The sequence below is a fragment of the Ceratotherium simum genome, chromosome 17 (genome assembly GCF_057802395.1).
Source record: "Ceratotherium simum simum isolate JZ-2026a chromosome 17, ASM5780239v1, whole genome shotgun sequence".
In the NCBI taxonomy this organism is placed as follows: Eukaryota; Metazoa; Chordata; class Mammalia; order Perissodactyla; family Rhinocerotidae; genus Ceratotherium; species Ceratotherium simum.
In genome coordinates, this window is record NC_141916.1 from 14675687 (window position 1) to 14693298 (window position 17612).

The 17612-nt window shown below is 33.3% G+C and overlaps 1 protein-coding gene and 1 pseudogene across 1 annotated transcript in view; one reads left to right on the plus strand and one right to left on the minus strand.

The window, feature by feature from the left end:
• Positions 1 to 17612, plus strand: part of LACRT (lacritin) — a 618678-nt gene that overhangs the window by 240378 nt on the left and 360688 nt on the right. The window lies entirely within an intron of this gene.
• On the minus strand, positions 15477 to 16404 carry LOC101401481 (olfactory receptor 9S13-like; annotated as a pseudogene).

A 17612-nucleotide genomic window follows, 5' to 3' on the forward strand; every position in this document is an offset into this window, starting at 1 on the left:
ACAAAAATGGGGCCTAAGGCCATATATAAATATCTGTCACATATGAAAATGTACTACCATTTAATAATTAACAATGTAAGAGGGAAAGATAAACACATAAAAAGTTAAATTTCAACCACCCTAAAATAAAATAAAATATGAATTATTTTTGAAGCACTTTAAATAGAATTTATAATAGCAATAATGTGTAAAACAAAATCCAACTATATATTGCTTACAGGAGATTTTTTCTGTAAAAAAATACCACAGTAAATTAAAACTATATTCATTGGAAAAAATACACCAGATATATCAGTTCACTGTATTCAAAAGTCATGATGGGTTATGTGGAAGATAAGCAAACACATTCATAAGGAGGACAGATTAGTGGTTACCAGAGGAGAAGGGGATGAGGGGAGGGTGAAAGGGATAAAGGGGTACATATATATGGTGTCGGATAAAAACTAGATTATTTGTGCCGAACACAATGCAGTCGGTACAGAAACTAAAATATAACAATGTATACCAGAAATTTACACAATGTTGTAAGCCAATGTGACCTCAATAAAATAATAAAAACAAATTTTTAAAAGTCATGATATGGCTACAAAGCTATGCCAGAATCTCACATTTAATATAATAATGTATTGATATACTTAATATCATAAGAGAATATAATAGGCAGATTCATTCACATAGGCAAGAGAGCTCTTCTAAAAATAAAGCATCCAAAAAGTTTATATATTAAAATAACATAAAACTACAAATTATGAAATGGTTAGGAATGAAATTAATGAGAATGAAATAACCTGGTGAGAATTAATGACAGAAAAATTACAACAATGAAACTAAATAATAAAATCATCATCAAAATCAAAAGCAGTTTCTAAAACAATTCTCTTGCAATACTAATCCAGAAAAGATGAAAGCAAATGAATATGAAAAATGTGAAAATTGACCAACACAAAAACAATGATATTTTTAACCATAATAGAATATTCTGAACAATACATAACATGAAAAACATAATGTAGTGGCTTTGAAGTGGGAATTTTTAAACTTTAGGAGACTTTGCAAATTCCTCTTGCTATATTTGTGAACTCTGTGCCCATCACCATTTTAGGGAGACAGAGTTAATACTCTAAATTATGAGATACGTGGCTCAGAACCCCCAGAGACAGTCAGCCAACCATCAGCAAAAAGGCAGATATGTAAGTGAGGCCATTAAAAACCATAAGACTACAAAATCATTGAATGAAAAACGTATAAATGTTTGCTGTTTTAAGCCACTTAGTTAATACAAACCCTATGATTCTAAATGACTGCCAGAGCTCCAGCCCAAAAGAGGAAAATTAGAAAAGAAAAACTTCATTGTAGCCATTATGAAATAGGGAAGAAGAAAGGTATACAAATTTCCTTTAAGGATGCTTTCCAATTTCATATGACACTTCCAACTACATCCTTTTCATAAAGGTCATAACCATACAACCTCATGAGAAAATCAGTGAGTGTTATTCAGCATATTAACAGACTAAAAATGAAAGAAACGTGATAATATCAATTGGCAAGAAGAAGTTCAACCTCAATTTCTGATAGAAACTAGGAGAAAACTATAAAAATAATGGAAGTTCCACAACCTGACCAAAAACATCTATGATAAAATGACAATTAACATCATATCTAATAGTGAAACAGAGGATAATTTTCTGCTAACATCAGGAAAAAGGCAAGAATGTCTGGCTCACTACTTCTATTCACCATTGAATGGAGGGTTCAAGAAAGTGCAATAGAGTAATAAAAAGATACTAAAGGAACCCAAAATAAAAAGGAAGAAGTAGAAAAACTGCATTTATTAGCAGACGACATGATTACCTGTGCATTAAATTCCATAGAATCTACCAGAAAGCTACCAGAATAATAAATATTAAATCAACCTTACTTTCCTGAAATAAACTTCACTGGTGATGATGCAGTATCCTTTTTATATATTGTGGATTTGATTTTCTAACATTTTATTAATAATTTTTGTATCTTTGTTCATGAGAGATAGATATGCTATCAAAGTACTTTGGCCTGATAATGAGTTGGGATATATTATTCTACTTCTATTTTCTGGAGGAGTTTGAATACAACTGTGTCCTACTAAGAACATATCATATTTGATAACATAAAGCATATTAAACATTTACTGACAAGTCTGACAAATGTGTAAGCCCAGTACACTAAAAACTAGAAACATTGATGAAAGAAATTACAGAAGACCTAAACAAATGGAGGCTATACCATACTCATTAATTAAAAGACTCAATATTGTTAAGGGGTTAGTTATAATCAAATTGATTTATAGATTCAATTTAATTAGAATCAAAATCTAAACAAATTTTTTTTTGTAAAAATCAACGTTTCCTCTAAATTTTACTAGAAATGCAATGGAATTAGCATAGCAAAAATAACTTTGGAAAAAACAACAAAGTTGGAGGCCTCACTAATTTTAATATCCTAATACTAAGACATACTAAAATGCTGCAGTAATCAAAACAATGTGGAATTGACATCAAGATATGAAAATAGACCAAAGGAAGAGAGAGCCAGAAACCAACCAGCACCTATATGGTCAAATCCTTTCAGCAAAGATACAAAAGCAAGTCACTGGAAAACAGATAATCTTCAACAAAGAATGCTGGAAAAATTAAATATCCATATGCAAAAAAATAGATTTATTTATGCCTCTCACCACATACAAAAATTAACTCAAAAATACACCATGGAAATAAATGATAAACCTAAAATCACAAAATTCTTTAGAAACCTAGGAGAAAATACTTGTAACTTTGAGTTAGGCAAAGATTTCTTAGATAAAACATCATAGAACAATTGAAAAAGAATAACGATAAATGAGACTTTATTGAATTTATGAAATTTCTAATTTTTGAAAGACACTGTTCAGATAAGCAAATGACAACATATTTCGATAAAATATTTGCAAATTACATAACTTCTCACAAACATCATCCAGAATTTTAAAATCTCAATAAATAGAAAGTGACCAATAAAATGAAATTTGACCAAACAAAATCGAACATTCACTTCATCAAAGTAATATACAAATTTCCAAAAAACACATATGTTCAACATTGATAGTCATCAGGAAACTCAGATTAAATCAGCATTATATGGCTTCATTTTTAAATGTGAATGCACTAGTAACTGAAGCAAAGTCTACGAAGAAAAAATCTATGAGGTGAAAAAAAGACTCTGCCAAGACTGACCAATATAAGCAAATGTAAAAAACAAACCAAATGGGAATAAAGAATTAGAGAACAGAATATACACTGAAAATAAAGAGGATTACAAAGGTGAAAGAGAAAACAAAATGCAAACAAAAAGGCAGATGCAAAAATATTAATAATATATTAAGTAAAATTCTGGGGAAAGTCATTAAACACATGGAATGATACTATGTTATAATTCTAATACATTTGAATTTCAAGTATACAGAAAGAAATTAATAGTAATCCTGGTTTCAGGCTACACTATCAAATTCAGATCACATATGGACATTAAACATGTGGTTCCCTCTCATCTCATACCTGTATCTTCCCATCTCACGGTAACATTCTGACTCCCTTGTTACTCTTTCAGTGGTTAACATTTAATATAGTTTGAGGATATACACACGCCTTCCTAATTATTTTTATTTTAGTTATTTTTATTTATTTTAGTTGTTTTCCAAACAACATAAAACTCCCCCAAAAAAACTTTAATAACACAGAGATAAATATTTACCTGATAAAAAGTTCAAAGTAATGATCATAAAGATGCTCACTGAACTCGGGAGAAAAATGGATGAACACAGTGAGAACTTCAACAAAGAGACAAAGAAATCCAAGCAAGTACCAAACAGAAGTTACAGAGCTGAAGAATACAATAACTGAACTAAAAAATGGACTAGAGGGGTTCAACAGCAGACTAAATCAAGCACAAGAAAGGATCAGTGATCTGGAAGACAGAGCAGTGGAACTCAACCAAAAAGACCAGCACAAGAAAAGAGAATTTTAAAAAGAGAAGATAGCTTAAGGAACTCATGATACAACATCAAGCAGAACAACATTTGTATTATAGGGGTCCCAGAAGGAGAAGAGAGAGAGAAAAGGGCAGAAAACTTTTTGAAGAAATAATGGCCGAAAACTTCCCTAACCTGGAGAAGGAAAGACATTCAAGTCCAGGAACCCAGAGAGTTCCAAGTAAGAGATACCCAAAGATATCCACACCAAGATATACTATAATTAAAATTCAAAAGTTAAAGATAAAGAGAGAATCTTAAAAGCAACAGAGAAAATAACTTGTTATGTACAAGGGAATCCCCGTTAGACTGTAAGCAGATTTTTCAGCTGAATCTTTGTGGGACAGACGGGAGTGGCATGATATGATTGAAGTGCTGAAAGGAAAAAACTTCAACCAAGAATACTCTACCCAGCAAGATCATCACTTAGAATTGAAGGAGAGAGAAGTAGTTTTCCACACAAGCAAAAGTCACAGGAGTTCATCACCACTAAACCAGCCCTACAAGAAATGTTAAAGGAACTTCCTTCAGCTGAAAAGAAAGGGCTCTAATTAGAAACAGGAAAACATATGAAAGTAAAAATCTGCTGGTAAAGGTAAATATATAGTAAAGGTAGTGGATTATAAAGGTAGTATGAAGGTTAAAATACAAAAGTAATAAAGATAACTATAATAATTAGTTAAAGGATACACAAAACAAAAAGATGTAGATGTGATTTCAAAAACTTAAAAGATGAGGGGGGAGTAAAAATGTACAGTTTTAGAATGTGTTCAAACCTAGCTTGCCATCAACTTAAAACAGACTGTTATATAGGTAGGTTGTCATATGTGAGCCACATGGTAACCACAAAGCAAAAACCTACAGTAGATACACGAAAGATAATGAGAAAGGAATCTAACCATAACACTGGAGAAAGTCATCAAACCATAAGGGATGGGAGCAAGAGAACAAAGAAATAGAGAAGAACTACAAAACAGCCAGGAAACAATTAACAAAAAGGCAATAAGTACATAACTATAACAATCATTTTAAATGTAAATAGACTAAATTCTCCAATCAAAAGACAGAGTGGCTGAATGGATTGAAAAAATAATTATAGGGCAAGCCCCATCGTATAGCGGTTAAGTGCTCGCGCTCTGCTGCTGGCAGCCGGGGTTCGGATCCCGGGCCACACCGACGCACCACTTGTCAGGCCATGCTGTGGTGGCATCCCATATAAAGTGGAGGAAGATGGGCACAGATGTTAGCCCAGGGCCAGTCTTCCTCAGCAAAAAGAGGAGGATTGGCATGGATGTTAGCTCAGGGCTAATCTTCCTCACACAAAAAAAATTATCAATGTATAGACCATGAAGACAGAAAGTCAAGAAGAAAACACAGCCTTAAAAGACACATTAGACCAAATAGACTTCATAGATATACACAGAACATTCCATCCAAAAGCAGCAGAATACACATTCTGCTCAAGTGCACATGGAACATTCTCCAGGAGAGGTCACATGTTAGGCCACAAAATAAGTCTCAATAAATTTAGAAAGACTGAAATCATATCCAGCATCTTTTTGACCACAATGGTATAAAACTAGAAAGGAATTACAAGATCACTGGAATTCACAAATACATGGAAATTAAACAACATGCAACTGAACAACAATAGGTCAATGAAGAAATCAAACACTACCTTGAGACAAAAGAAAATGGAAACACAACACACCAAAATCTAAGAGATTAAGCAAAACCAGTTCTAAGAGGGAAGCTAAGAGGGAAGCTCATAATGATAAATGCCTACCACAAGAAACAAGAAAACTCTCAAATAAACTTGCACCCCAAGTTCTTTGCACCTTTATTTACAATAGGCAAGATATGGAAACAACCTAAGTGCCCATCAATGGATAATGGATAAAGAATATGTGGTGCATATATACAATGGAATAATACTCAGCCATAAAAAAAAGAAATCTTGCCATTTGTGACAACATGGATGGACCATGAGAGTACTAGACTAGGTGAAATAGACAGAAAAAGACAAATACCATATGATTTCACTTGTATGTGGAATCCGAAAAACAAACAAAACAAAACTAATAGATTCAGAGAACTGATTGGTTGTCTGAGGGGAGGGGATTGTGGGGTGGGCAAAATGGGTGCAGGGGGTCAAGAGGTACAAACTTCCATTTATAAAATAAATAAGTCATGGAAATGTAATGTACAGCATGGCAACTATAGTCAATAGTATTGTTTTGCATATTTACAAGCTGCTAAGAGTACAAATATTAAAAATTCTCACAGCAAGAATAAAAACATTTTGTAACTTTGTATGGTGACAGATGGCAACTGGACTTATTATTCTGATCATTTCACAGCATATACAAATATCGAATCACTATGTTGTACATCGGAAACTAACATAATGTCCTATGTCAATTATACCTCAATTTAAAAAAGAAAGAAAGAAATACATAGGTGTATGAAGTCTGGAGTCTATTTTGATGACAGCTAACACGTTGATATTTCCCACCACCGTGACCACAGAGACAAGCAAGGAGAGTAAGAATAAGAGAATCTGTACTTCAGAGGATGTCCTGACGCGCAGCAGAATAAACTCAGTCACCTCTGAGTAATTCTTATTCAGCTCACTCTTCACAGTTGAGACCTCTCTGAGAAAATGAGTGGGTCATCATGAACCCTGTGGAAAGCCTTGTCAACTTGTGGTTCTTGCAGTTCCCAGTGAAAGAAAAAATGCTAATAGAAAATGAGGTTTTCTTGGCAACACATCTGACAGAATAGCTTTACATTTTGAAGTACCAGTACCCAAATATGTTATATATAATTTTTTCTAATATATTTAGTGTCACTATGATACAAGAAATGTGGACAGGCAAAGGACATCTGGGACAATGATGTTATCAATCATTTTATGCCATTTGTTTAGGGCTTTGGAATCAGATGGACTGAGTCCAAATTTTACCTCTTTCGATCTAAAAGAATCTAAGATAACTACCTACACTTTCAATGCCTTGAAGTCTTCTTCTGTCAAAAGGAAGATACTAATAATACCAACTTTATGTGATTCTTGTGAGGATAGCATGAAACTGAGTATGAAAAGCGGTATTTACAGTTAATAGAACATCTTAAAAGCACAATAAATGTTAGCCAAATTAAACAAGCAAACAAGCACCTAAAAAATTATTTTTCCTGTAGGAATGGAAAATTGGGTCAAGTATAGAACAATTCCTTTTCCCACCACAAGATGCAGTTAATTTGGCTGTCTTAAAACATTCCGCTATTTAAAAGACATTAGGAAATGGGATTACTGTTTCATGAGGTAGAATGAAGCCTCGGTCTTAAAGAAAGTCATCTGAAATGATAAATCAAACTCTTACCAACATGATGTAGTCCATGCAGAAATAGAAGTACAATGATGTACACCTGAAATTTTTGCAATGTTATAAACCAATGTTACTGCAATAAACAAAAAATTAAAATAAAATAAAATAAAATAAAAAATGAAAAAAAAAAACTCTTACCTCCTACACTAACCATATACCGTTCAACCTCCACCTCCTCCTTCAGAACAGCAAATCTCTGATCGCTAGTAGCTCTGCTCCCTTGTTGGCAGCCAAACTCCAGTATGTGTGCTTCCTTTTGCTGTCAGGCGTTAACATCTTAGATACAAGAATTATTATGTTTATATAGAAGCATTGTGGTTGAAGTACAAGATTAACTTCCCCACCAAGAAGTGGTTTTTCCTTGTATATGTTAAATAACTGAAGACATTAATGCAAATAAATAGGGTAAAAAACTCTGTATTACATAGATTTTGCTCTTTACTTTTTTTAATAACTATCAATCTTAATATCAAACACTAAAAAGGCACACGGATAAAACATTAATAATTTTTAAGATATCTGAAAACTTAAATGCAAGTGGAAAAAAATAAAAATTAGGTTATAATTCTGTGGTTCCATTACTATATTTAATTTCTGAACAAAAAATATCCTTCCCTTCAAGGAACTTAATAACATATTTGAAGTCACAATTTTATTTAGAAGTTTTCATAAAATTAAAAATAGAGTCAGAAGTAGTGAAACTTATTTAGGTTCTGTTATTATTTTTTCGTGAAGTCAAAAGTTCTTATTAGTTATAACAGTGGCCTTTTAAAAAACATAAATCTGAGATGTCTTGCCACTCACTAGCTGGGTAATCTTGGACAAATTGCTCAAATTCCATGAGCCTCAGTTTTCTTATCATCAAAATATGTGTTAAAACAGACCATACAGGATTGCTGCTGTAAGGACTAAATTAAGTGATGTATTAAATTAAAAGGAATCTGTAGCACCTGAGAAATAGAAAGTAGTCAATAAATAGTGGATATATGAGACACTGAACAAGGAAAAAATTTTCTAAATTAAGAAAACTATCTTCGGGGGGTCTGGCCCAGTGGCACAGTCATTAAGTTTGCACACTCTGCTTCGGCAGCCTGGGGTTTGCAGGTTCGAATCCCAGGCATGGACCTACGCACTGCTCATCAAGCCATGCTGTTGTGGTATCCCACATACAAAATGGAGGAGGAAGGGCATGGATGTTAGCTCGGGGCCAATCTTCCTCACCAAGAAAAAAAAATTATCTTCAGAAAAAAGTATGATTTTTAAAAACCAGGTACATTAGTCCCTCCTTATCCATGGGGAATATGTTCGAAGACCCCAAGTGGATGCCTGAAATCATGGATAGTACTGAATCATACATATATAAAGATTTTTATGTGTACATATTTGAGGTGCAACAGCAAAACTAGCACAAATTTCTTTTTCCTTCTTCACAATTTCACGGATAGAAGATTTGTTCCTACCATAGATCTTAGCAACCTCAGCATATAATTGTTTTCTTTCTTTAAGTCTAGAACTTGCACCTTCTCAGTTAAAGGAAGCACTTAGCTTTTCTTTGGCATATATTTGGTATAGATTTGATGGGCAATGAAAGACAGTGATTTCTAAAAGATGGAAAAGAAATGTAGTAAGCCTAATGACTGCTCTAGTTTGTTTCATTGAGAGCAGTTCAAATGTTTGAAATTGTAGTTAAAAACTATCCCACAAAGAAAAACTAGTTTAGTTCACTGGTGAATTATACCAAACATTTAAGTAAAAACAGTAGCAATTCTACATAACCTTTTCCAAAGAAATTAAAACAAAGGAATACTTCCTAATTCATTTTATGTAGCCAGTGTATTGTTGGTATTAAACCAGACAGAAACAGAAGAAAAGGAAACTACAGGCCAATACCTGTTGTTTACACACGTGCAACAATTCTAAACAAAATTTTAGTAAATTCAATCCAACAAAGGATCACAAGGATAATACACTATGACCAAGTAGAGGCTATCCCGGGAATGTGAGGCTGGTTTAACATTCAAAAATAAATCAATGTGAGTTACTATATTAGCAAACTACAAAGGATATCTATATATAAATAATCTCAGTAGATGCAGGAAAAGGATTTGACAAAACAAAGCATTTATTCCTGATAATACCTCTCAGTAATTTTCCTCAGCCTGATACAAAGCATCCATGAAAAAGCTATAGGTAACATCATCCTTAATGATGAAAGACTGAAGATCAAGAACAAGACAAGAAGTTAGGAAATTTTAAATGTAATTGATATTAGTTTAGCAGAAGCTTGGACAGAATTCAGTATTATGAACAATTTTTTTGAAAGAAAATGTACTTTTTCAAACACCACTTTATCTATGACTTTCAATTTAATGGGACAAGTATTGTAATACCTTGGTCTAGTCTAGTCTAGTCTCTCTCGATGATGAACATACACACAATTCTAAATAAAATTCAGTCAAACCCTGTGAAAATGTATCTCAAGATAAGACAAATTCAGATATAAAATAATGGGCAAATATTTTCCATTTTCTTTTCACACCTTTTCTGAAACAGGGGATGAGATCTTCAGGACTTATTTTTGGTCAGGGGAAAGAACAAAATGCCAGACACCTTCATCTCGGGAGACAGGCAGCTGCAGGGCGGATTTGCACATTTCTAGTGATTTCTAACCCATCCCCCCTGCTCAGGACAATATGAAGGCGATGGAAACCAAGAAACTAGGAAATACTTTGTACTCTTAACCGTTGTTCTGGAAGTTCTATTCTATCACAGGACCCAGAATCTTTACTTGGATTTAGGTAGAGCGGACAACAGCCACCAGATGGCAGCAAACTGCAGCTGCGTCCAGGGTTTTCTTCCGGAGCCACAACCCTCCGGAACTCCTGAGCGGTTCTGTAGGTCCGGGCCTGGATCACACCATTCTAGTTATTTTTAAAATCCGTTTGCTCATATTTTATAAATTCTCTTCCTTCCTCATTTTAATGTGTTTAAAGGGAAGGAAATTTTTGAAATGAGTCAAAAAGAGACCCTAAACCCTTGGAAAGACTCGCTGAAGAATAAGATACAGTCTGCTAAAGAGACGTTCGCTTGCTGTTGCAAGAAGCAAAAATAAATAAATACGATGCATTTAAAGTGCAATATTAAAGATGAGAGAGCATAGAGAAATATATGATTCCCGTGTCACTTGACGTTTAAGAATTAAAATAAACTTTTTCTACGTATGGGTACATAGGCTATATGTTCTTAAATGTCTACGAAATTATAGCGACTACATATTTCTCATCTGTTAAATAATATAATAATATATTTTGGAAAAATTCTACTACATTCCAGATCACTTGTTTATAGTATAAGACCAACTGAAAGATACATATTTTTTTACAAGGCTCAAAAACAATACTATTCATAAAAGATGAGTTATAATAATCTATTGAATCTTAAAAGTTGAAAGGTATAAATGTGACACATTTGCTAAACACAGACACAAGTGATGTAATATAGCCTTATACTTCACAAAGATGAAAATAGCAGAAATACTACTTTCTCAAAAAAACACACGAAAGAGAAATATACAAGGAGTAAAGAAATATTAAAAATGATAAAAGTGAAGGAAGGTAGATTGTAACGAGTGTGAATGACATATACCACCCTAATTTTAAGAGAATTACGTTTCTCTTGGAAGAAGGGAAAGTTGATTTCTAAAAAGTCACAGTTACAAGAGATTACATGGAAAAGTTGAAAAATCAAAGCATAATAATATATAATATGGGTGATATACTACATTGTGGGTAAGTACAATAAACTTTCCTTCCCTTCGGTTCTCAAAATTATGTTTGATAGTTGAAGTAAAAATTACAATACTGTCTCCTGTGGTTCTAAATATATGTACATGAAATATTTTAGAAAATTATATTCTAAATGGGAGAGAGTAAAAAGACATAAAGGGAGATAAAATTCCTATACTTAAACGTAAACACAAGTGATGCAATATAATTTAAGCTTATATTTCTCAAAGGTGAAAGCAGCAGGATAATTATTTCCTTAATAGTAAAATATCCAAAAAACGGAACATGGAAAAGACAAAGATATTAAAAATGTCAAAAGTGAAAAATAACAGATTATTACAATTAGCATAAATGAAATAGATCCTTCCCACTTAAAAATAAGGTGTCTCTGTTGTGTATGGGGGGCAGGGGACTTAAGATTTAGAAAGTCAAAGCTATAAAATGTTATATAAAAAATTGCAACATCAAAGTTTTAATAAGATAGATAAAATTTTTAAAATAACCAAAGTGCCATACTGATATTAAATAAAGTAGAATTCAGGATAATACACTTATAAATATAACTAAGAAATGCATCTACATTCATAAAATATATAACCAAATGGTGTGTGTTACATAGTACAATAAATCAAAAATTATTGTAACAGAGAAATGACCAAAGAATCACAGACAACATTCAGTTTATGATATATCCAGAAGGCAAACGTAAATGAAATGAGAGGGACTTGAATAAAATTAATACATTTGAGCTAATAAATACATTTATAATATGAACACCTATAGAGAATAAAACTTTCTCTGAGCCACTGCAATATGATCTTTCCCTCTATGGGCTTTGGATTCAGAAAGTTCTATGTTCCAGCCCTGACCTTGGTTGTTACTGGCTATGTGAAACTAAGCACATTACTTAATTCTTCCAAGATACAATTTCTATACTCATGAAACACATTAATGCAAACTATACATTTAATACGTATAATGCTGCCTTCACCATAAGTCTGATTTGAGGAGTAAAGAAATACACCTATACTTTATACAGCAGTATTGTTAATTAATATTAACACTTCGAGAAAGTGCTGATGGAAACTTTTCAAAAACTGACTCTTTCTTTGCTAGGCAGGCTTGAAATCTAATATTTAATTTAAAAATTCTAAGAATTGAGCAAAAGTTTAGTAGGTTGAATTTATATAAAATAAATAGTGAGTTATTAAAAAATTCTCTGAGGGGCCGGCGCGGTGGTGTAGCGGTTAAGTGTGCGCACTACGTTGTGGTGGCCCAGGGTTGGCAGGTTCGGATCCCGGGTGCACACTGACACACCGTGTGTCAAGCCATGCTGTGGCGGCGTCCCACATAAAGTAGAGGAAGACGGGCACGGATGTTAGCCCAGGGCCAATCTTCCTCAGCAAAAAGATCAGGATTGGCAACGGATGTTAGCTCAGGGCTGGTCTTCCTCACCAAAAAAAATAAATAAAATAAAAAGTTCTCTGAGTCCTAGAATTATCCATCAGAAAACACAAGCTAATAAAGATTTTTGTCAAAATAGCAACTAATATATAAAACAAATAGAAATACATTTACTAAAAAATGTATTTCCTCAAATATAAAAACTCTGCAGCATTGCTAAAACATGCAAAAAAGATGATGATGATAACAGTAATAATAATAAGAGTAGAAGCTACACCTAACTGAATACTTTCTGGTGCTATAGCTTGGGTTATTGTATTTTATGTAATTCTCTGATCTGTTGAATGAAGTAGGTAAACTGACAGTATCCCTTCAACCTTAAAACCATTCAAGGACTTCTCAAATCTGAGATCAGTGGTAGCACAGGGACTTAAACCCAGGCCATGTGATATCAGAAGCAATACTCTCAGCCTCGTTCTTACAAATGTGAGTTGTAACTATATCAGCTACTCGCTAAATGAAATTCTGCTAAACACAAATAGGAATTATTTTTAAATGCAAAATAATTCTGAAGTCACTGAATTAAGAAGTAATATCAGCTGAGAAATGTTTGAAAGAGAGGTAGCCCCATCAGGCATTCAATCCTATTGTGTAACAAGGATGTGATACCAGTATAAAAACAGACAAATAGATGGAACAAAACAAAAAACTTTAAATACAATCTAGTATGTATAAAATGTACTATATGATCACAACAATAAATTTCAAAAGCCAAAAGAAATTGTTATCATTTATTAGAAATTTCAGGTAATGTTGGTCCTATTGATTAATATTTTACCAGAAGACAAGTAATTTCCTGATCCTGAGATAGCCTGGCTGTGGGTCCTATCAAGAATTATCTGTAGGACTTATTTGCCTTAAATAACAGGAGCAAATTGGAAACAAAGTATCACTTTATTTTAATTAGCTAATTATTTTAATTAGCATTTGGGGAAGCCATGAGGTCTTGGAAGTCCTTCCTCTTCTGCCTAAATTCAATTATTAATATCAGTTAAGAAAAAAAAACCCTGCCACAATGGGATGGTATACAACCCATGTGTGAGAAGAAAGAGAAATGAAAGACCTAACTTTCTGGTCTGACCCTTGTGGATGAGTGTCAGAACAGTGACAAGCCTCATGTAAAAGTATTAAAACAAATGATTCATTCCCACTAATACATTTGGCTTGATTAAGTTCCTGGATTCTTATTTAGTACAGAAAGTAGTGCAAAAACATTCATTTCCTCTCATATTTTTCCTTCTCCTTTTTCGTTTTTTTTTCCTACAAGGAATTATACTAAAAATGAGGAAAAGAGGTGAAAACTCAGAGTAGAGAAGAAAGAGTTCTGCAAAGGCTTCTTGTGAAAGAGTTATTTTTAAATGTTAGAAAAATTGACTAATTGATAAAGAACTTGAGTAATGACCTCAGTCCAGATCATATAGAAAAAACAATTTCATATTAAGTAAAATTCTACAATAATATATTAAAAAGTTAACATTAGGGACAGTCCCAGTGGCCTAGTGGTTATGTTCAGCATGCTGCACTTCGGCAGCCTGGGCTCAGTTCCTGGGCACAGACCTACACCATTCGTGTGTCAGTAGTCATGCAGTGGTGGTGACTCACATACAAAAAAAAAAAAAAAAAGAGGGAGATTGGCAACAGATGTTAGCTCAGGGTGAATCTTCCTTAGCAAAATAAAAAACAAAAAGAAAAAGAAAGGAAAGAAAAGAAAAAAAAAACAGCATTTAAAATATCTGATTTAGAGTGGGTAAGTATATGTAATAAATTAAAAGAGAAAAGACCAATAAATAAAATTATATACAAATGTTATACTGTTCTACACCAAAAATTGACTAAAATGTTAAAAGAAAATAGAAATTCAGAATAACATTTGTACAAATAACAACAGGACAGTTGGTCAACTTTAGTATGTTTCAGGACTGGCCCCATATCTATACCTCCATTCAGAAAGGATTGTTTCTAGGTTGTGAGCTTACATTTTCAGAATACTCCACATGATTTGAAATATATAGTTAGATAATAAAATTTCTGCTCCATACTGGTGTTGAGTTTTGGCTACACCAAGTTACTTTGTCTTCCAGTGCCTCAATTTCCTCATTTGAAAATTGTGATAAAAATGATGTTTGACATATATTACCTGTTCTTTATGTATCAGCTTTTATTATTATAAAATGTATCATTTTACATTAGGAAGAAAATGGGGAAATAAAAATCAGTAGAATGCTATTGACACACATTTTCCATGTGAAGAATTGCTTCTCAAATAATATACTGTGGGCCCCCTGTGTACAGGAGTAGTAACTCTGAGGATGACACTCCTTAGAAGATAAACCTGGATCTTTGGGAAAGAATAGGACGTTTACTCAAAAGCATTCTATGTAACCGTTACCATTCCGTTTTGCCACCTACACAATGGGACTGTTATCTTTTCCAAACAAATATCACTTTACTTACTTTGTAGAATAAAATGTTAAATAATAGCTCAGACCAATGTAATTTTAATTTAATTATTATGTAATAACAGCTCTTAATATTCACTTTTTAATCAAGGTAAAATGAAATGAAAATATTACCACATCATAAGTTGAAAACATATATGATTTCATATATTCTAAGCAAATAAAATAACGAAGCATATAACTATATTATTAGAAATACTACTTTGGGAAATATAGATAAATATTTGTTGCCATATATATATGTTTGATATAATAATTTTACAAAAACAAGCATAACTAGGACCCTTAGAAAGCAAAATTTGTCCTTTATGTAATGGTTTTACACACATCAGTGAGAGAATCATTTCCTGTGTAATGTTCTTTTCACAGCATCTTTCACATCTCTGTTTCTCATACTATACATTAGAGGGTTTAGCATTGGTGTTAGAAGTGTATAGAGCACAGCTACAATCTTGCTTTGCTCTGGTGAAGAGATGGCGCCAGGTTGGGCATATGTGAAGAAGACAGTCCCATAGAATAAACTCACCACTGCTATATGGGAGCCGCAGGTGGAGAAGGTCTTACTCCTGCCATGGGTCGAGGGGATCTTCAGGACAGTGGAGAGGATAGAAGCATAGGAAACCAGAATGATGGTTGTGGTGGTGATGATGATGAGAGCAGAGAGAATAAACCGTACAATCTCATTCACATAGGTGTCAACGCATGAGATCTTCATCAGGCTGGGACAGCACAGAAAAAGTGGTCCAATCTGTTTTCTCACAGAAATACAAACTGAAGGTGAAACCTGTTTGGACTATGGAGTTGATGTATCCACAGATATAGGATCCAGTTACCAACAGAACACAGACTTTCTGGGACTTCTGCACAGGGTAAAATAGAGGAGAGCAAATGGCCGAGAATCCATCAAATGCCACGATAGCCAGAAGAAAGCTTTCAGCTGTGACACACAGGGCAAAGTAGAAAAATTGAGCAACACAGCCATTGTAAGAAATGTTCTTTTCATTAGACAAGAAGTTGGCTAAAGTGTTGCGAGCAACGACTGTGGAGTAGCAGGGATCTAAATAGGACAAGTTCCTAAGGAAGAAATACACAGGCATTGGCAATCTGGAGTCCATCTTAATTATCATGCTGATATTTCCCAACACAGTGAACATGTAGAGCAGCAAGAACACTAGGAATAAGAGGATCTGTAGCTTTGGAGGGGTTCTGAACCCCAGTAGGATAAACTCAGTCATCTCTGAGTAATTCCTATTAAGCTCGCTATTCATAGTTGGACATAGGTGGAACTGGAGAGATGGTAAAAATGAAAGAAACGAGTGAAAAGAATTCTTGTTTTAGTAAAAATAATTGAAAACATTTTATTTCATATTATATTGCACCCAAAATTTTACAAAACACCAATGAACATAAAGAACAGATTACTATTTTTAAAAAGTCTTCCTAGTGAAGAGTTCAATCTTGTTGATTAGCCTTTTTAGATATACTTATTTGAAAATGATGCATATTTTCTCTCTAAGTGTGTTTTGAGAAAGTGAAGATTCTAGGAAAATCTGGAAACAAACAGCTTTTTTCTTTCTCTCTTGATTTATTATCAGCTTACTGCCATTGAAAGTTGCCTCCTTTAGTGGAAGATATTTCTCGCAGACCTTACAATCCACTTAAGATTTTATTTGGAATGAAAATCTGTTCAATTGATGGTCTCATTTTATTTTTTAATGATTATTTAGTTTCTTTATCCACTATAGAAAAATAATATACAAAGATTGTATCTGTCTTTCTTATATCAGGAGAAAGACTTCAAATCCTGACATGAGCATCATCCTTTTACATATTAACCGGATATTCTTATTTCTTTCAATATTTTTGACCCTATAGTGATGTACAGTCTTACTGGCACAGTTCATCTGCTAAAAACAGAAGTGACTCTTGCTTATATTTCCCTAACACAATGAAATCAGACTTTTATTGTTTCCCTCTCTCCCTTCCTTTCTGCTTTTCTTCCTTCCTTCCTTCCTTTCTTCTTTTGTCCCCCTTGGATTTTGCAGATTAGAATGCAAGTGGAGAATTTTTAGATCTTAGGCAGGGATTTTTCTATCTTTTCAAAAACACAAAAATCTAATTAGAAATACAAAGATCCGTCCATATGAAGGATAGAGGGCACACAGGACAATTTAAAGATAGCTACAAATGAAAACAAAAAGAAGCAAATATGTATTTAAATGTTTGCAATGCATTTATTTATTTATTTAGGCTTATGCTATTATGACTATAAAAAGTCCTTAAATAAAATGCAATGGAAAGGTAGAGAAAGGAAGTAATGTTTACTCTAATTTTATGAGTTGAGACAAAACCAGATTTAAGAGGCATATTTAGAGTCAAGTGATTGAGTAGCATTGTGGTTTACTGTTCAATTATCTATCATAAAATGTAAAAAAGAAACTGACAAGTGATAAATTCAAAAATTCACATACTGTGG